Here is an 18374-nt window from a genome sequence, read left to right on the forward strand (position 1 = left end):
AAGACTCTGAGGTAGGCTCCCAGTTAGTCACCACATTTTCACTTGTGCTATTACAGTAGGTCCAAACTTTTCTCCTGCTGTCAGGGCTAAATAATAATGCAAGCCCCTTATCAGGAACTACATTTTCAGCTTGTTTCTACCCTGTTTGTGTAAAACAAAACAGAAGATAAGGAAAGGGAAAGTTTGTTTCACCAATTTACTGTTTTGCCTGTGGGAGTTGTGATTCAATTTCCAAAGCATATATATGCCGCGGGGCATTATCAGGGAAGGTCAGAAAAGACCTCAAGGGTTCACAGTCACTTTGACTGCGGGGTAGACAGGTAATTCACTTGAAGGGGTGAACTGGTTATTAGATGCAGCGCCTTTTTCTGGTCTATATTCCCTTCAGCCCTTACAGAAAGCAAGTGCAAAGCAAATGAACCCCAGCATCGTAGGATATTGCTGCATTTTAACTCTCCCCACCGACTAACAAGTCAGTGGGGAGCACTGTCAGTTTACACTGACTTCTAATCAGTCCTTCTAAATGTAAACACTTCCACATGTGAAATTAAGAATAAAATTCACCTAACATGTGAAATCATGTGGATTATCATTATCTGGATTGGGATAAAATCTCAAAATATATTAATGTTAGAAACATCCAGCATATAGGCTATAACTGGTATGAAATACATCTGTAATCCTATTGCTGTGCACATTGCCTCTGCCAACAGAATGCAAACATATCAGACCAAGCATTCACAGGTCACTTAATGTAATATGTATTAGTTTTTTAGCACATTGCATGTTTGATTGACTCAAATCTATCACCACCCAATAATGTCAGTATAGGACAATTTTACATTCAGTGCTAATGTTGTTAGAATTTACAAAGTCTATGCATAGAAACAGCAGTGTAGATAATATTGGGGTAAGATCATATTTCATAGAATACTGGGCTTGATTAACTGTATGTTGTGTAATAAAAACGACTGCAAGTCTACATTAGTCTGTCAAGTATTAAGTGCAATGTAGCAGATTATGCTACAATTGTAGATGAATTATCATTACAAAAGCAGTGCTACTCTCCATTATTTTGGGGTCACATCCACACTTGCTCTAATATTCAAACATATGATAAAGAAAAGTGATCATTTGGGGCAGTCTGTAAGGGATTGCATAGTTCATCTCTCCCACAGTGCACGGGTCATATTGCCACGTACTTCAGTGCATGCATGTGTGCTTTGGATACAGCTGTTTCAACTACAGATCAGCAATTTGGTGAGTGATGGCTCTATCGGATCTCCCCTAAGGGAGGAACAAACAAGAAGTCAATCTGCTTTTTTTTTTCTCCCTTTCTCTCCCTCCCCCTCCTCCTCCCTCCACAGTGCTTGGCTTGCTTTTAGGCCTGCCTGGAGTCGACAGAAAATCTGTTTGTGCTAATTTTATGTTTCTTCCTGCCCACTTCCCCCTTGAATAAGTCATTCCACTTGTCTACCCTCCTTAGTTTCTCTTTCTCTCTCACTTTCTCTCTCTCTCTCTCTCCCTCAATGCCACCACAGGCATTTACGTACCTTGGGCAGTGCTCTGCATTTCAGCCTCTTTTTTTTGGAATCAGCAGTCTGTATTAGTCATTGTGTGGGAGCATGCCATGTGTGTGGGACAGGCCAAGAGATTGGTCCAGTTAACTTGCGCCATCTGTTAACATCCACGCCACATGTTGGTATTAAACTAACATGTGGCTGTAATCAAATGACCCACAGCCTTTTGTTAGTCCAGGATAAATGAGTTCAGTAAAGTATTTGAAGAGTCAGCGAGGCTATAAGTCAAAATGATTTGCTGTGTGTCTATATTGTATTCTCTGCAGGTCCAGGGGTGACTCATCAAAGAGGAAATACAGGAAGATAGGGTTGTGGTTGCCACTTAAAGGGCAGAAGTGTAAAGCAGTTGTGATCATTACTGTCACTTTTTTTTTTATTGTTATTGGTACAGTGTTCACTCGTTTGTAGTGTGTGACAGTTTCATTTATCTGTTTGTGGTGTTTATGGTTATTGCTGCTCTGTTGACCAGGTCATGGCAAAGATGCATATATGTGTATTCATATGTCGATATCATTGGTTTTTGCCCTTTTGCCCTAAAGTAATGTCAGTTTGTGAAGTAAAGCAGTACAGCAGCTTTTCAATCAACTAACCTATTAGCAGTGGAGGAGGAAGTGCTCACTTTCTTTCACTTTCACTAGTGGCAATACCATGATGCAAAAATAAAAGCATTTACAATTCAATATAAATAAAAGTGCAGAAGAACAGTAAATCGTGCTTACTTTAACTACCTACTTAGTAAAGATACTTATTCTGCAGAAAAAAGCCCATATGATAAATATATAATTATTTAAGAATTTATTTATGACAAATTGTTAATACTAATGCGTGAATGTGTCAAGTACAATTGTACAGTAGTAGTGTATAGGTAGTTTTAATGACTATATACAGAAGAGTTTGGTAGGAAAGAGGAAGTTCTGATTCACACATTTCTATTAGTTCTCCAAACCTTTGTGTAGTCTTTGGTTTTATATTATTATTATTATATTGGATAATTGAACCTCTTTGGACCTCAGTTATTTTAATGAAGGTGTCTGAGAAGTTTAGACCTGAAATCACTCTTTGGTGAGATGACTCATACGTACAGACACAGATTTTTTTAAATAAGCCGTTTGGAAACTGGTTTAATCTTTGTGCATTTTCAAAGCTTGTTGTATATTTTGTTATGTAGAATCTTAATCTGTAAAGTAAGTAACTACCAAATGTAATGAAGTAAAATGTTCCCTTGAAAAGTAGTGGAGCAGGAGTAAAACATAGCATAAAATTGTACTAAAGAGAGTCTACCACTGCCTATTAGCACATACTGAAACATAATTGATTTTTCATCATATTTATCTAGGCAATAGCTTCTTACCGTATATATTGAAGCGCTTATCACTGTGTAGTTTTTTAGTGAATGGATCGCTAAGGCAACAAATCCATGAAGTGAAATTAAATTGTTCTCTTTCCTCAGTCTGTCCTTTGACCTACGCTTGCCTTATTCCCCTCCTTGTTCTTGTTTATCCTCCCTCTCACTTCAAAGTGCTTAGTGAAAATGTATTTTTTTCATTTCAGCTGGGGGGTTTTTGTGAGTCAGTTTGAAGCTCTGCCTTCCTACACTTGTGGGTCCACCTGAAGAGATGGTTTATTAACTGCTGACCTCTGGTTTTTTAACTAAAATGTCATCACTCAGTCAAGAGTTCTTATGCCTTTGTTTGAAGATTGTAAAGTTTGCTTCACCGGTGGAGTTTGAGCAGCATGTTTAGCAGTTTCTATTATTAATGTGTGCAGAAACAACTGAATGAACTCTGAAGTCCAAATTAGACGTTTGAGACATCAGTGAGCGAGTGTTCTTCTTTTAGCTCAATAAAAACACTTTAACTTTTCTCACATCTGCGTCACTTTACAGGTCTGATAGAACTAAATGAGCCTTTTGTTTCTTTAGATTTTAAAAAACTCACGCTATCTCTTTACTCCCTTTGTCGTTTTTGTCCTCGTTCCCATCAACACGAACTGTACTTCACCTGTCGCTCCTCACTTCTGTCCAGGCCTCTTTTTTTTTCTCTCTGTCTTTGATCCTCTTTCCTCAGTTCATCTCTAGCTGACGCCCTCCCTGCTTGACTCTGCCAGGTTGAGCTCAAAAGAAATTTTTATCAGCCAAGGCAGAAACTTTTCACTCACCCTGTTCCTGTGCTCTGGTAGTGCCTGCGTGATAAGGCTATCATATCTTTGAAACGTATGCATAAGTAATAGTGTTTGGACAACAGAGCATCTCAAAGTTTTATTGGACCAAACCATAGCTGCAGAGAAGCAGGGACAAGCTGGCGAAAGAAAGAAATATCTTTGCCTACAGTAAATCCTGATATGATGTATTAGTTCTATCTGTCCTTGCAGAGTTTTTAACCGGCCTTGTTTTCATGCAGCCCCTGCTTTGACCTCTCACTTTTTAAAACACTTGTTTATGGAGAAAATTTGCTGGGTTTGTGTTGAGCGTTTACCACTTATAGTCATTTACTCAAAGCCAGCTGTAGTGGGCGTGTTTCTTTGTAAGGGCTGTATTATTATAGAATCTGACCCCCCCCCCTCTCCATCCAATTAATTGGATATTCCCAGCTGCAGAAATCTCCCCAAGCATTACACATGTGAACCGTGAAGGTTAAAATAAAATAAAAAATAAAATAAAAAGAGCATGAGGAGAGGGTGGATTTGATAGGGCGTAGGCAGAGGAGGCAGAATGTGAGGTGCATCAGTTTGGCAGCAGTGGAGCGTAGTGCGCTGCTTTTTCTAGATGTCACAGCTGCCTGTGCAGAGTCATCTGCATACGGCTGCTGGCAACATCGGACCGGCGCTGTCACACCTGTGTCCTCTATGGTGATGGACAAAACGGGATGGACATGATGTTGGATGTCAGGACAAAAATATTTTGGATGGTGATGTTTCTTCTGTCAATCAAGCATCAGTTGACAAGCTTAATTAGCTCTAATTAGGGAGACGGGCCACATTTGTCTTGATTTTCCTGTAATGGTAAATACATAGCAGCCGCAGGGACATTTTACTAACAAATGTGAAGCATTGAACATCCATTATTTGGTAGGACTGCGCATTTTACAGCTTTACATTGAGCAAAATCTATATTAGGTGCATATTAACATAATATAAGCATTTGATGGGGCTGAGAGTGTCTGACTTGAGATATTTTTATTCAGGCACTTGTAGTTTTGCTTTTTCACCATCTACCAGGTTGTGATATCATACAAATGGTATCACATGACTCCAAGTTTAGATTTGCATTCCAGACCACAATATTTTTTTTATACCCAACACATTCATACATTGCATTTATTTACAATGTGTGTCCCTCTCTAATCTTTAAAGTGGTATTATGTATTGCACTTGGTTCTGTAAGATACAGAATAGAAATGGAGTTAATCTTACCTAACCCAAGGCGTAAACAGCACAGTTAATGAACTTAATCTTGAGAGAAAACAGGCATTTCATTTTTCTTCAGAGAAAGCACCACACATCGTAGAAATCACATATTCAGTTGTTTTAAAATGATTTTCGAGTGAATTGGAAATACAGAAGTGCCCGATTTTGTTTTGCTTCTCTAAATACATTATGCAATCCTATTCATTAAGTGAATTTAATCTAAATCTCACATGGGCTTCTGCCTCATTACCAAAAGAGACACAGACACTTTGTAAAAAATGCAACCAGCTGTCAAACATATTCCACTGTATTTACTCTGTTTTGATCAGCTATTATATGTCAGGTGCAATAGGTCTGAAACACTTCAGAGTCTGACAGCCATGTTTTGTTTGAGGGGTGAGGTTCATATATAACTTTATAACACTCAGACTCAGTACAATGGGGATATAAAAGTGAAAAAAGAAGGAATAACAGGGATCCAAGGCCCACTGTTAAGCAAATGAAAAGTTTTTTGTGAAGAAAAACAAGTCTTTCAATGTGAGTGTTGCTATAGTTATGAGAATAACAAACAAAAAATAAATACTCAGTGTTCTCTGTCTGAGTAATGCATTTTATCCATCCCGTGTGTTTAGAAGGTGAATATGAGTTTGAGTGTTAAGGTTAGCTTTTAAGTCCCAGACTGTCTCCAATGTATAAACTACCTTTTTTTTTCAAGCACAGACTCTCTTTTAAAACCATCTCTGTCTCTTCCCTCTCTCCCTACCACTCTCACATACCAATGGCAGGATGAAAGAGGGATGGATTTTGACTGCTTAGTCTCTGTTTGCTGAGTTGCCCCTTTCCAAAGACAATCCAGCTTAAACCTATTGTACTGTACTTTCATAAGTCCCATGATGTGCCTTTCTTTCTTTTCTTTTTTTTTTTTTCTTTTTTTTTAATATTCACTACACAAACAGCAGAGTGTTTGCTCCGTGTTGTTTTCCTGCCTGAATGAAGTTTGCAGCAGAAGCAGTATTATCTATAGAAACCTGTAGGCGTAGTTTGTGTGAGGAAAGGCACCCGGGTGAAGGTGACAGTCTTTGCTTTTGAGATAGATAGCGTCAGAATTACTGGTGATTTTAGAAGCAGGTTGCTGGGGTGAAAATGCAATCTATGCATCTCAATGAATACGGTGCTCCACAGCACTAGTAGTGGTGAGAAACTCCCTTGACCACCTTTAATTATAGTAATAACCAAAAATGAATCAATTAAAGTCATCAGGTCATATGTTAAAAATAAAAATGCTTCTTTTTTTCTTTTATAATCATCTGTGGTGTCTTTTTCATAAAGAAAACATCCATGATCAGTATTTTTTAGTGATGACAGACAAGAAAAACACAAACCCTGGGAACAGTGTTTATGGCAGAGAAGAGCTAAGTTGTGAGCTAAACTCATGTACACTGAAAGCTTCATTTACAAGTAAAATCAAGTGATAAGCCGCCCAGTGACTGACATTGAACCCACAGAAGCTGTACGAGCCAATCCCTCACTATTTATCACAGGCCAGAGGTATCGACCGAGTCCAGAGATATGAGGACCAAAGCTACAAGTGACATGAAGATTTTATCAGCAGAGGACAGGAGGTGTGACGCCTCAACAAATCCCTTTCCTGTTTCCCTTTTTTTCCCCTTTCTTAGGGATGAAGCAACATTTATTTTTCACTTCAGAAGCTGGAGTTTTCACCTCAACCTCATCCAATATTGCATGTCTTATAGAATGCTGCATTGCTGATAATGCAGATCTTATACTTTGTATATTGATTTATTTCCCTATGGGTTAACCATTATTAGTAGCCAGCACACACAACAAATTGAATTTATGACTTGGACTGGAAGTCTGCACTGCTGATGTGCCCAGCATGATGAGACAGCTCACACTTCACTGCTATGTGTAGGGTGTGGTGGAAACATATGCAGTATGTCCACAACTATGGTGTGTGTGTGTGTGTGTGTGTGTGTGTGTGTGTGTGTGTGTGTGTGTGTGTGTGTGTGTGTGTGTGTGTGTGTGCGTCTTTGTGCGTGCTGAAAACAGACAATATCTATGTGTCACATTTTCTTCCATAAATCCAATTCTAGATCAGCATTAATTAAATCTCAAATTCACACACACACACACACACACACACACACACACACACACACACACACACACACACACACACACACACACACACACACACACACACACACACACACACACACACACAGATTACACAAATCACCCAGCCAGCATCTTTCATTCCTGTCATGATCCATACATTAATGCCACCATACAAGCTAAATGATACTGTTTATGATGAAGTTACGTTGAAATCATGACGATCTGACGGCTGCGATGAGCCATTTCCCAATCTGAAGTCCTCATAAAGCCTTCTTTATCTGCTAAGTTAGGGTGGCCAATTTCCTCTTTTGTGCAAGAAAGAGGGTCATGGGCACAGAAAGCAGCCATATCAGAGGCATTTTTCTCTTTCTTGCTGTCGACAGAGCACATTCAACATTCATGTCGTGACCCATTTCATTAATGGAGAGGCCTTTTTTCAACGTGTCTTCCCCCTGTCTTTGTCGACTGCAGCCGTCTTCATAATGGGCCCTCCTGTCAGGGTTTCATGACTAATCCCCTCATTGACCTCTCCTTCACTTGCAGCCCCCTCCACCACACTGATGATTCGGTAACTAGTAGAGAATGGGGGAGATGGTGGTAATTCTTGCATAGTGAATTACATCTGGAGAAACATAACATGCTCTACTCGCAGTCTAAACAGTGCTGTTTTACTGTAAGCATGTGGACTTAGTTGAAGATTCAGATTTGAAAAGTCAGTATAGCACTTCTACACCAATTTATGAAATCTGATTTACTTGTGATGTGTTTTTGTACCATGGTGTATGAACAATTTACAGGGGGAATGTGTAAAATTGAGAAAAAAAAAACAGAAAAATATGTAGCCATATACAACAACAACTGTGATTCAGAGTGTGTGGAAACTAGTCAGCAAGCAAAGTCGAAATACACATTTGTCAACTCCAACTGATAGTGGTTAAATTACAACCTTCACACAAAGTCTTAGCAGACTCAACTAAGTGTGAACATCAACAGTTTCAGGTTCAGTATGTCTGTTGAAAAAAACACTGCAACAATATTCACTTATATAATTAACTGTGGTAACAAAACATCAAGTTCAAAAGAGAATTATCACCTAACTCCGCAGTTCCTCTCAGCTCTACGGATCTTTGCAGCATCGTTCAGCTCAGTGTTCTGGTTTTCAGGTCGACTACTTTACTATTTCGTTCACTCTTGCGGCATTCATAGTGTCATTTATCTGTCTATCACCAAATGTTAAACAAAGTCAGTGAGTTGCTGGTGCCGGACATTTTCCTCAAGACTAAGTCAAGCAGTAAGTATCAGCAGAAAGTATCTGCAAAAAGAAACAAAACAAAAAGAGTCACCTATTCTCCCATCTAGGGGAAAGTCTCCTCATCCCTTCGAATGCAGACAGTACAAACCCTCAAACAACACCAGCTCTTTCCTCAACCCCCCCAGGAATACTGACCAAGAAGACATCAGTAAGTTTTCCAAACTTCTCACTCACCAGACCACATCCTGCAAACAGCAAGGATCAGGATAGGAAAACTCTTTTTGCCATGTCAGTTGAATGCTTGCTTTTTGCTCTTCTGAAGATGTTATATGGAACAATAGGAGGTAAAACCTCAATAGTTTGTTTCATGGGTTAACATTAAAAACTAGGAGAGAGGCTACACCAAGAGTACTCCTCCAATCGGAACTTTTCAAATCCAAGCCGGACAACTTACTCATCATTACAAGATCCAGACACCAGCTTCTCACCTCAGCACATCGAACTCCATTCTCTGTGAGAATCTGTCATTAATATCATCATCATAATTAATCATAATCCATTAATAACAATCATGATTCTAATAGACATCTCTTGTGTGGCCAACAAGGACGACTATTTCCCTATTAATTTACAAACTTTAGAATGAGTTATGTAGCTGGACAAATAATTTCATATTTGAGTCGTGCATAATAATAATCAATAGTATTTTTACTAAGTGCACCAATTCCTGACACCCATTAGTCAGACAGAGATAGCCATATCAGCATTGGCGATATGAGAAGAGAGCCTTTTGAGTGAAGAAAACACCATATGGCAGTATTTTCCTTCACAAGCTGGAGCAGATACAGCATTTCTGACAGAGGGAGAAGTGTTGACAGCGTCATCATACTGTTTCGGTTTGTCAACTTCACTTTGTGTGCACACAAATACACACACACACGGGCGCAAAGTGACAGCACAAACGTGGTAAGATCCTGAACCTCCCCAAGCGAGATATTTGATTCTGATCTGAAGACGACAGGGAGTGATGAATAAAAACTGCTTGATAATGGGTTCATTGAGTCATGAAAAGCGATTCTGAGCAAGTTATCTTTTGCGGAGGCCAATGAATGCAGACACTCATTATGTATGGCCACCCGACGGTGCTTTAGCCTTCAAGCAGAACAGGAGCATACAATAGAGCTGCAACTGACAAAAGAGGAGAAGAATAACAATCAAACAAAGAAAAAGTGCCGTATTGAATTTTCCAGACCTTTTCTCCTTCAGCAAGGTAATGTAACTTACTGGAGCACGATGACTCACTGGTGATGTGGGATGATGATGAGATGATGGTGATTGTGATGGTAGGGTCTGGCTAAACTTCAGTACAGCTGATTTACTGTGCTGACCACAAATAACCACCAGGGCTGCGTAGTTTTGTATACTATAAAAGTTTTGCAGGTCTTTGCTAAATGAGACCTTGTCCTCTGTTAAAGATGTGTCCTGTGCATATTTGGACAGAGGTGTTTTTGTGAAGAAGGCTGCTCATTCTGAAAATAGAAATATTGGTTTAAAAACGAATAAATACATATTTTTTTATATTATATATTATGTAATTAAACAGGAATTATGTCATTCCTTGAATTACAAAAAAATGATTTCTTTGATTTTTAACCTTTTTTTGCTATTAAAGAAAAATCAAATTATCTGCTCAATAGTGTTGATTTGCTGCCTTTCTTTTTTAATATACTTTTTAATATATTGTCGGACATAACAAGCAATTTATGGCATCATCTCAAGACTTGAGATAGGTAGGATACAGCTTCAGATATTGTAATAGGCATTTTTCACTATTTTCTGAAATTTTATAGATCAATTAATTAATTAATTAATAGAGAAAATAGTCAGCAAATTAACTGATAATTAAAATAATCATTAGTTGAAGCCTTACAATACCGTTGTCAGTGAAAAACCGCAGTGAAATGAAAAATCCTGCTCTAAATGCATTGCTGGTCATTTGGCTTGTGTTGAGCTGTGTGGTGCTGAACGGACAGCTCCCGTAAAGTGCACTGAGTACACATCCTCTAACCTGCTGCAATATTTTTGGTTCCTGTCACTGACAGAGTTTTCATTGTAATGTAGCTGGTACTAAACTGTTCATAAGAGCGCCTAGTTTGTCTAATCTTTCTTTTTTCTCTTCTTTTCTCTGTTTTATTTCTGAATCTTTCCTTTTCACTGGTTCTATTTCTTTTTTTCTGTGCTTAAGTAACCATGCCACCAGTTTTACACCTGCTTTTTCCAAATGTTAAATTGCTGCACATTTTCCTCCTGTGCTGCAGCAGTCAATCTGCAATGAAAAATCTGTTTTAATATTGTCTTGCCGTATTCTTGCACAGGAACGCCTTCCAAAAAAATAAGCAGTTTTGTATTTTTGTCTTTTGGACAAAGCTCAAAAGTTTGTTGTGGCTCCATATTAAATATAGACAAATGTGGTCTGATGTAAACACACACAAACCAAGTTCTTCTTCACAATCTCTCTGTGCTCTCTTTAAATCTTGATCTCTCTGTCACTCTCTCTCCCCCTCCTCACACACACACACACACACACACACACACACACATCGGTACACCTTCCTTAAAGAAATTCTTTACATCTCATTGATCACCAGGATTCCAGCCTCTCATTTAATTTAGCAGAAACGCTGCCCCCTTAGTCTATCAGGGTCTCTTGTTTTCAACACCGTTATCGCTGACCCACGCCCTGGGTTTAAGACGGAAAAGAGATGCTAAGAGAACTAAGAGGGCTAAGAATTAACCCCATCTGCTTTTTGGAAAACTGCCAACATTTTCTGTAATTACACCTGCTCTTTGGGTCCTGCCCTGGTTTTAGATGATGGCCTCTGGTGGGCGTAGTCATGGGAAATGTCTGCTCCAGATATCGGTGTTAGGTAACAAGGGAGAAGGTTGCCAGAGTTTAATGGCTGGTGACATTAGCAAGGGGTAACAGCAGATTGTTTGACGAGGGTGCTGGATAATAGCAGTAGAAAAAGACAATTAAGAAGTAGTGTTTTTTATTATTTTCCATATTTCCTGCTAATCAATCATAGTTGTGTTAGGGTAGGGTAGAATGTTTTTGCGCTGCTCTTCCTTTAAATCACTTTTGACTCAAATTGTGACACCAGTTCTAAAGCTGCTGTTTCTCTGTACAAATCTGAAACATAAGACACACTCTCCCGTGTGCTGCAAGTGATTTAAAATGGATAAATCAATCCATGAGACTGAGTCAAAATGTGTACTTTGTACAAAAATATCAGATTATAAATCAGAAGATGTGAGGCTGTGGATGAGATAGATGTTTTATGCTTCAGCAGTGAACATGCCCTCTGTTTTTGTCTATACAGACGCACGCAGACACACACACTCTATAACACAAACACACACACAGAGAGAGAGGTCAAACGCAGCCTAACCTCTCACAATCTGCGAACAAGCTCCTGACCCAAACTGATCGATGTGCAGCAATCTTTGGGGAGTTACTTCCTTCAAAGGGCTCCAATCAGCAACGTCGCTTATGAAATGACAAGATCGCTTCATGTCACTTCTCCACCTGGCCTCGACTTTGTATGGAACTGTCGTCCCGGCGACTGAGCCTGGCTCACTCCTCTGCAGTGAATTGTCTGTCAGCGGGTCCGCAGCCAATAGTCTTTAGCAGAGAGCAGTATCAGTGAGGCCCAGCATGTCGATTCTATTGAACTAGCTTGGCATGTCACAGGCAGTAAAGACCTCTTCATTGACTCCTGCTTGGATAGCATGTCCAACTGCATACATTAGTAATGCTGAGGATTCAATAGATGGATGACTTGGATGGATTGATGCAGGCAGGCGGTACATTCACCTCAAAGTGGGGAACTGGAGATGAGCTGAGTTTGCAGTGTTTAAAAAAAATACTCTAAAATGTTATCTTGGCCTTGTGTGGCTGCTTATACAGTAATGAGACTAAGATGAATATTTACTGTCATACCATGTTAGTTTTTGCAAGATTCTTTTTTTAGATTTATAATGACTTATTTTAAGAGGAGCTTTAAAAAAAACAGGAAACAAGAATCACTCATGTGCTCGCCAAAACAATCATTAAAATAATCTGAAGTGATGCAGTTGGGTTTTTTTTAAGCATGCCGCCATAGTAGCTGGATCACTGTTGTGTGTGCCTCTCCAAGTCTTAATTGGCCACTTAAGCATATCTCATTTCCTGCAGAGTAAATGCACTGTTGTAAGTACAAGCACAGCCAGTACAGTGCAGTACAGTTAAGCAGTTACGGCTGTAGCCTCGTTTTGAGACTGAGCTGCTCCGCGGTAAATCATTTGTCCGTGTACGTCACGTCTTTACAAACTGTAATAAAAGCTGTTGTTTGCCAACGCTGCTCTGTCTGGCCTCAAATAACTTCCTCCAACATCTTTTTTCCTTCTGTATGTCTCTGCTTGCTTGGCAGCTGTTGAAATAAATAAAACAGGACTGACAGTGAGGAGGACTGACCGCGCACCTGTTTAAAAATCTAAATTAGAGAGCGCATCTGCAAAGCATGGCTGTTCTTAGTATTTGTCTCACTTTTGCCGTGACTTCAAGTGAGTTTTTCTGCCTCACTAGACCACAATGTGGAACATCCAAATTGATGGAGATTTTTGCTAGATACTCAAGAGTATATCTGTCTAAAAGTCTGTGTGAGGCTTCATATTGAGCTATTAATGTTACATTATTCCACTTATCTGCCTTCTTAGGTAGATTACACTGTGTACGTATGAACAGAACAGGTCTATAATGTCTTTATATGCAGTGGCTCTGTATTTATTTTCACATGCCAACAAATTGAGCCAGAAATTGTCACGTATAGAGGAGCAGTACATAGGATCTGCCAGGATTTTTTCCCACATCCTCCACTTTTCTCTAACAACATACTGTACCTACCATCTAGTGAGAGGAGAAGGAGGGATGTGAAAGAAAGATATAATTATGAAGAGTTTTGGGAGCCGAGGTCCATCCCACGGGAGGTTGTGCTGAGATCTCACTTCTTCTCCCACAATGCACTGCAGGCCAGCAGGGGTTGTGGGATAAGGGGGGGGATTAGAGGAGGCAATTAGCAGGTAACACGTTAGCAGGCAGGCTGATGTGTTTTCAGCCAATACCCAGCTGCAAGCTACAGTATATGTCAGTGGGGAAGAGCATTCCGGTGTATATCGAAAAAGGTGTGTGTGTGTGTGTGTGTGTGTGTGTGTGTGTGTGTGTGTGTGTGTGTGTGTGTGTGTGTGTGTGTGTGTGTGTGTGTGTGTGTGTGTGTGTGTGTGTGTACGTACGCGTTAGGGGAGATCAGGTGGGACAAATATATTGTTCAGTAAATTTCCTTCTGTGCGCGCGTTGTGCAATTATCCTTTCCACCGACAACAAATCACCTGCGCACACACACCTCAAGGCCTTTTACAAGCCACTCCTGTGTTTTTATTCCATTTTCATCACACATAATTAAGCTGGAGTGTTCTCTGAACCTCCCGCCCCATGTCACTTCCCCTACTCCCCCCCACTGCCCGCCCCCTCGCAACCCCCGGTGTGTTGTCGCTCATTTACAGCAGACACTGAATGCAGACATGAGCTAAAAAAAGGAGTTTATTAACCAAGCGTTTGACCCAATTGGCTTGCATATGAAAACACCTGGGCGTTAGATTGAAATTTAATTGCTTCACTTAGTTAACCCACTTAAGGACCATGTTGAGTTTAGTCTGCTGAATTTGTTGGGATCAGCAGCTTTGCGCGTTGGGGATGTTGTAGGCTTGGATTGTGGATAATTACTATTAATTAGCGGTTGATACTTTTAGCTTTCAAGCCGCAATGAGTACAAAGGAGCCATGTTGGGGAATGAACTTGGCTGAATGGAAATATATAGATAACGGCTGAAGCGATGGAAAGGAAAAAATGGCATTTTTCCTAAGATGCCGGGCTTTGTGTTGCCTTGTTTTTGTTTGCTTTCGTCGGCGTCATCAGTGGGAAGGCGCAATATGTTGTCTGCACCCACAGTCTCAATGAGAATCCCATTACTGCAGAGGTCATAGACACAGTGCTTCAGGTAAGCTAAGTCTCAACGGGCTCCGCTCACATTTCCACCAGGATAAAGAAAAATAATAAATTTGCGCCCAACCATATTTCGTCCCCCACATTTCAAGGAGAACTTAAAACTCTTGTCAGATATAAGAATATGTTTGCTGCATTCCTTCAGACAGAATGGAATCAAAACCCCAGCCAGTCATTTTTTTTCTTCTCTCCTTTTTTTTTTGCCAGTCTAGCAATTTGAGCCTCATGGGTAATTTTATGAATACATATCAGGACCTTTAGCTCACAGGCGGTGGCTGGCACACTCAATAATGCCTTGAGCAATATCACTTTGAGAGCACCACACAAAAACAAAGATGCCTTAGCTCCATGAATATTTATTAATAAGAGATATTGGAGCGGAGTTTAAAATGACGGGCTAATAGGTGGATGGAGAAGAGAGAAATGAAGAAAAAGATAGGAGTAAAAAAGAAGTCAGGAGGTGAAAAAGCCACAGAGCGTACAAAGTGAAACAGGCCCAATAGCACATGAAGACACAACATTGTACACATGAGGGACCATGGAGGTATTTTGCTGTTAAAATGCTGCTAAATACGCGCTTACTCCACTGAAGCTGTTGCAGGTGGTTAGGGAGCCTCCCCATGATTTATCCACATTCAGAAGCCGCTTCAGATTGGCAGCACGACAGCGCTGGTGGGTATAAGAGCCTTCGGGCCTTACTGGCGGTCTTCATCATTATGCCGACGGCGCTATCATTTCTGGATGCTGATTAAAATGTTGGCCATGTTAAAAGAAGCTGAAGGTTAAACCACAAAGGACGCTGTGTGGAGTCAGTCCCCACCACATCCCTTACCCACACACACATATACACACTGACAAGTGAGTGTTTTTGGACAGAAAAGGAAAGGAAACAGATTTAACAGGGCTGTATAGGAATGCTGCTCTTTTCTTGATTTTTAACTCAGCTTGAACCACTTTGTCATAAAGTCTCAGTAAGTCTCGCTTTTTATATTGCTAAGACAGTCGCTGATGCTCTAATCCGGTGTTGCTCATGACCGCCACAGCAGGCTCAAACAGCTTGTATCATATTGGCTTCGGTCAGCACTTGGGTTCAATAACATCTTATCAAATCTGAATCCTTTCAAGTCCGTCATTAAATCCATTTAAGTTCAGCTTTAAACATCTGTAACTAAAGCTGAAAATAGCTTAGCTTCTGCTCAAAGATTCTCTAGAGATCTGTAATCATCTTTTGTTGAGAGAAGGAAGAAACTCTACAGGTTTGAGTGACAGCATAACACATTTCAACATTTATCTGATACTTTGAATAACAAGTGTAACCTACTTACTTTTTCCACACCTTATATTTCTTTAGCTACTTAACCTAAATATTTCCTGATTCCAAACTGTTACACTGACAAGCTTAAAAACTGGATATGATGTGTATGAAATGTTTCACTGGGAGATTCTGAGTACTGTTAAACTGTAAAAACACACAGTTCACTTAGAATCCAATAGAGTTTATTTTACTTAACAGTCTATTACATAAACAAGCAAGCAAGCTTTACATTTGGTTATTCACAGAATGAATGTTAATAGCTACAAGCTGATGCCATCTGCTGCTGGTATTGTTTCTAATTCAAACAGGTGAAAGCAACAATGTGCACTTGCTAAAAATTAGAAGCACATTGTTTGCACATTTCTAAGAGCGAGGAGAGACAAAAGATTGAATTTAAAATGTTGATAGCTTAATAGTTTAGATATTGCAGACAGTGCAGGTATTTTACCAACCTGGAAGTCAGTACACCACTCCCGAATTTCGTGCAAACAACAGATACATTGAGCATCAAGGTCAAAAAGCGGTGAGTGGTTTAAGATTGTGCCTTTCCTCCAAATTATTATCTTTTTTTTTAGTTCAGGCTAAGCTGTAGTACGGGAGGGTGGGCAGGGTGAAAGAGGCCAGCTGTCACTGGAGTGTCTCACTAAGATGTTAACGAACACAACTGTAGGGCTATCTGTGTCATCTCCCTCCTCAACACCTTTCCCTCCGTCTGCTTCTATCTGCCTGAGGAACAAGCGGAGAGACGCCTTTCACCTGGCTCCCAGTATTTTTTTTAAAACCAGCTGAATGAAAGGGCACTTTCAGAGTAAAGACGCAGGCTTGAATAGTGCTATTTTGTCTGCCTCTCAGTATTTTTCCCTAAAATAAACAAACACAACCACATGTGCCATTAATCTTCAATGAGTCATGCCCGTTGGAAGTCAGATTTGCAGTTCTTTATTTGAAGTTGCAGCCAGCGTTGGCGTTGGCGCTGGATCGTGAGTCATGGTACGCCTTGGAAACAATAAGGTTATCTTTGAATATCAAGCGTCCTCGCACTGATGTTTTGGGAGTGTGTCGGATCGAATTTCAACATTAGATGTCAAGGAGTGAGGGCTTCCAGCTCAGTTTTTCTCTAAACTTTCGAGTATTAAAACACCAGTTACTTGCGAGGGGGTGGGCAAAGTAGCATGTAAAGGAACATAACTTTAGCACAATTATAAAGACAAATCTTTATTCACTGTAACTGAAGATTAAACCACAGACCTGGAAACTAAATGAATTGCATCGTGGTGGGAGACTAAACAGACTACGACTCACAAGCTGAGGGGCATGTGACCGTAAAGGTTAACCAAGCTAGCACCACAGCTAGGGAGCTAATCTGCTAGCTTGTTTACTGAGCACTTTTGAAAATCATAAATTTTTTAACCCTCTTGTTGTCTTCCTGTCTACCATGCAACTTTTGTCCTCGGTCTGGTTTGACTGTTTATGAAACATAAGGTATAAATGATCACCCAATTCTGTGTTAGACCCTTTTTAGCCAACTTCCAGCTTCTTACCACAGGCTTTACACATATTTTTGGAAATTATAGTCAATAGGCCTCATTTTAATGAAAGTATACCTCATTTTTGAAATTACACCTGTTGTCCTCTTCAGTCAAAACTGACCCAAAAACAACAGGAAGATGCTTTTCTTTTTTTTTTAATGGTGTTTGCTATCCTTTATTACGATAGCAGTTGGCTTGGCCTACTACATTGATATTTGTGAAGATTCTTTGTCAGTACTGTAATATTGAGGTGTATGATTTTATATCTTTGAGGGATCTTGCTAGTCTTTATTTAGTTTTTTTTCTCTCATAATCTTTGTTTTTACTTTTGGATATGTTCAAACTAAATAGAATTGAAAGAATAAAGAACCTGAACTATTTTTAACAGTTGTGTTACATAGACAAAGTAGCAAGTCTACAATAAAGTAGTCTACTGATGCCTCAGTCCGTCATAAAACCAGATTCCAGATTTATTTGATTTGGACAATCAGTAATTACTGCTTAGACATGTTGTCACATAATCTGTAGAAATAATGCCGAGCAGTCATATGTCCATTGACTGGATGTTGCTCTCTATTGCAAAGTTCTTCAAAAATTGAGTTGTTGAAATGAACGCCAGAAGTTGTCTATATTCTTCAGAGTGCTTTATGCTGCATGAGGATCATAAATTAATTTAACTGATACCCCCCTAAATACTCATCTAGCCATAGCAGAAAATGAATTTCCAGAGTTTATTGTTAAATGAAGGTTCTGGTGAGCAGGATGTGTGTGAGGATTTAGTGCACCTTAAGGGAGTCCCTCTTTCCAAACTGAAAATATGATTCTGAGATCTCATCTCATTTTAATTTGTCAACGAGAGTGCAGCCGTGCTTTTGCTCCTCGCCGCCCTCTGGCTAACTCTGAGCTATTTATCGCCTTGCAGAGTTACAAGCCCGGCTGCCTTCACTCTCCCAGTGCTTGTTCCACAATTTAACTTGGCTTGTTTTCCTCAGTCTCCCTTCACAACCCTTTGTCCCTCTCTCCCTCCTGATCCTTCCTCGCCCGTCGACTGTGACCT

The 18374-nt window shown here is 39.9% G+C and overlaps 1 protein-coding gene across 1 annotated transcript in view; it reads left to right on the forward strand.

Moving 5' to 3' along the window:
• Positions 1–18374, forward strand: part of ntng1a (netrin g1a) — a 92456-nt gene that overhangs the window by 42172 nt on the left and 31910 nt on the right. The window lies entirely within an intron of this gene.

Source organism: Scomber scombrus, chromosome 20, assembly GCF_963691925.1.
Source record: "Scomber scombrus chromosome 20, fScoSco1.1, whole genome shotgun sequence".
NCBI classification, from domain to species: domain Eukaryota; kingdom Metazoa; phylum Chordata; class Actinopteri; order Scombriformes; family Scombridae; genus Scomber; species Scomber scombrus.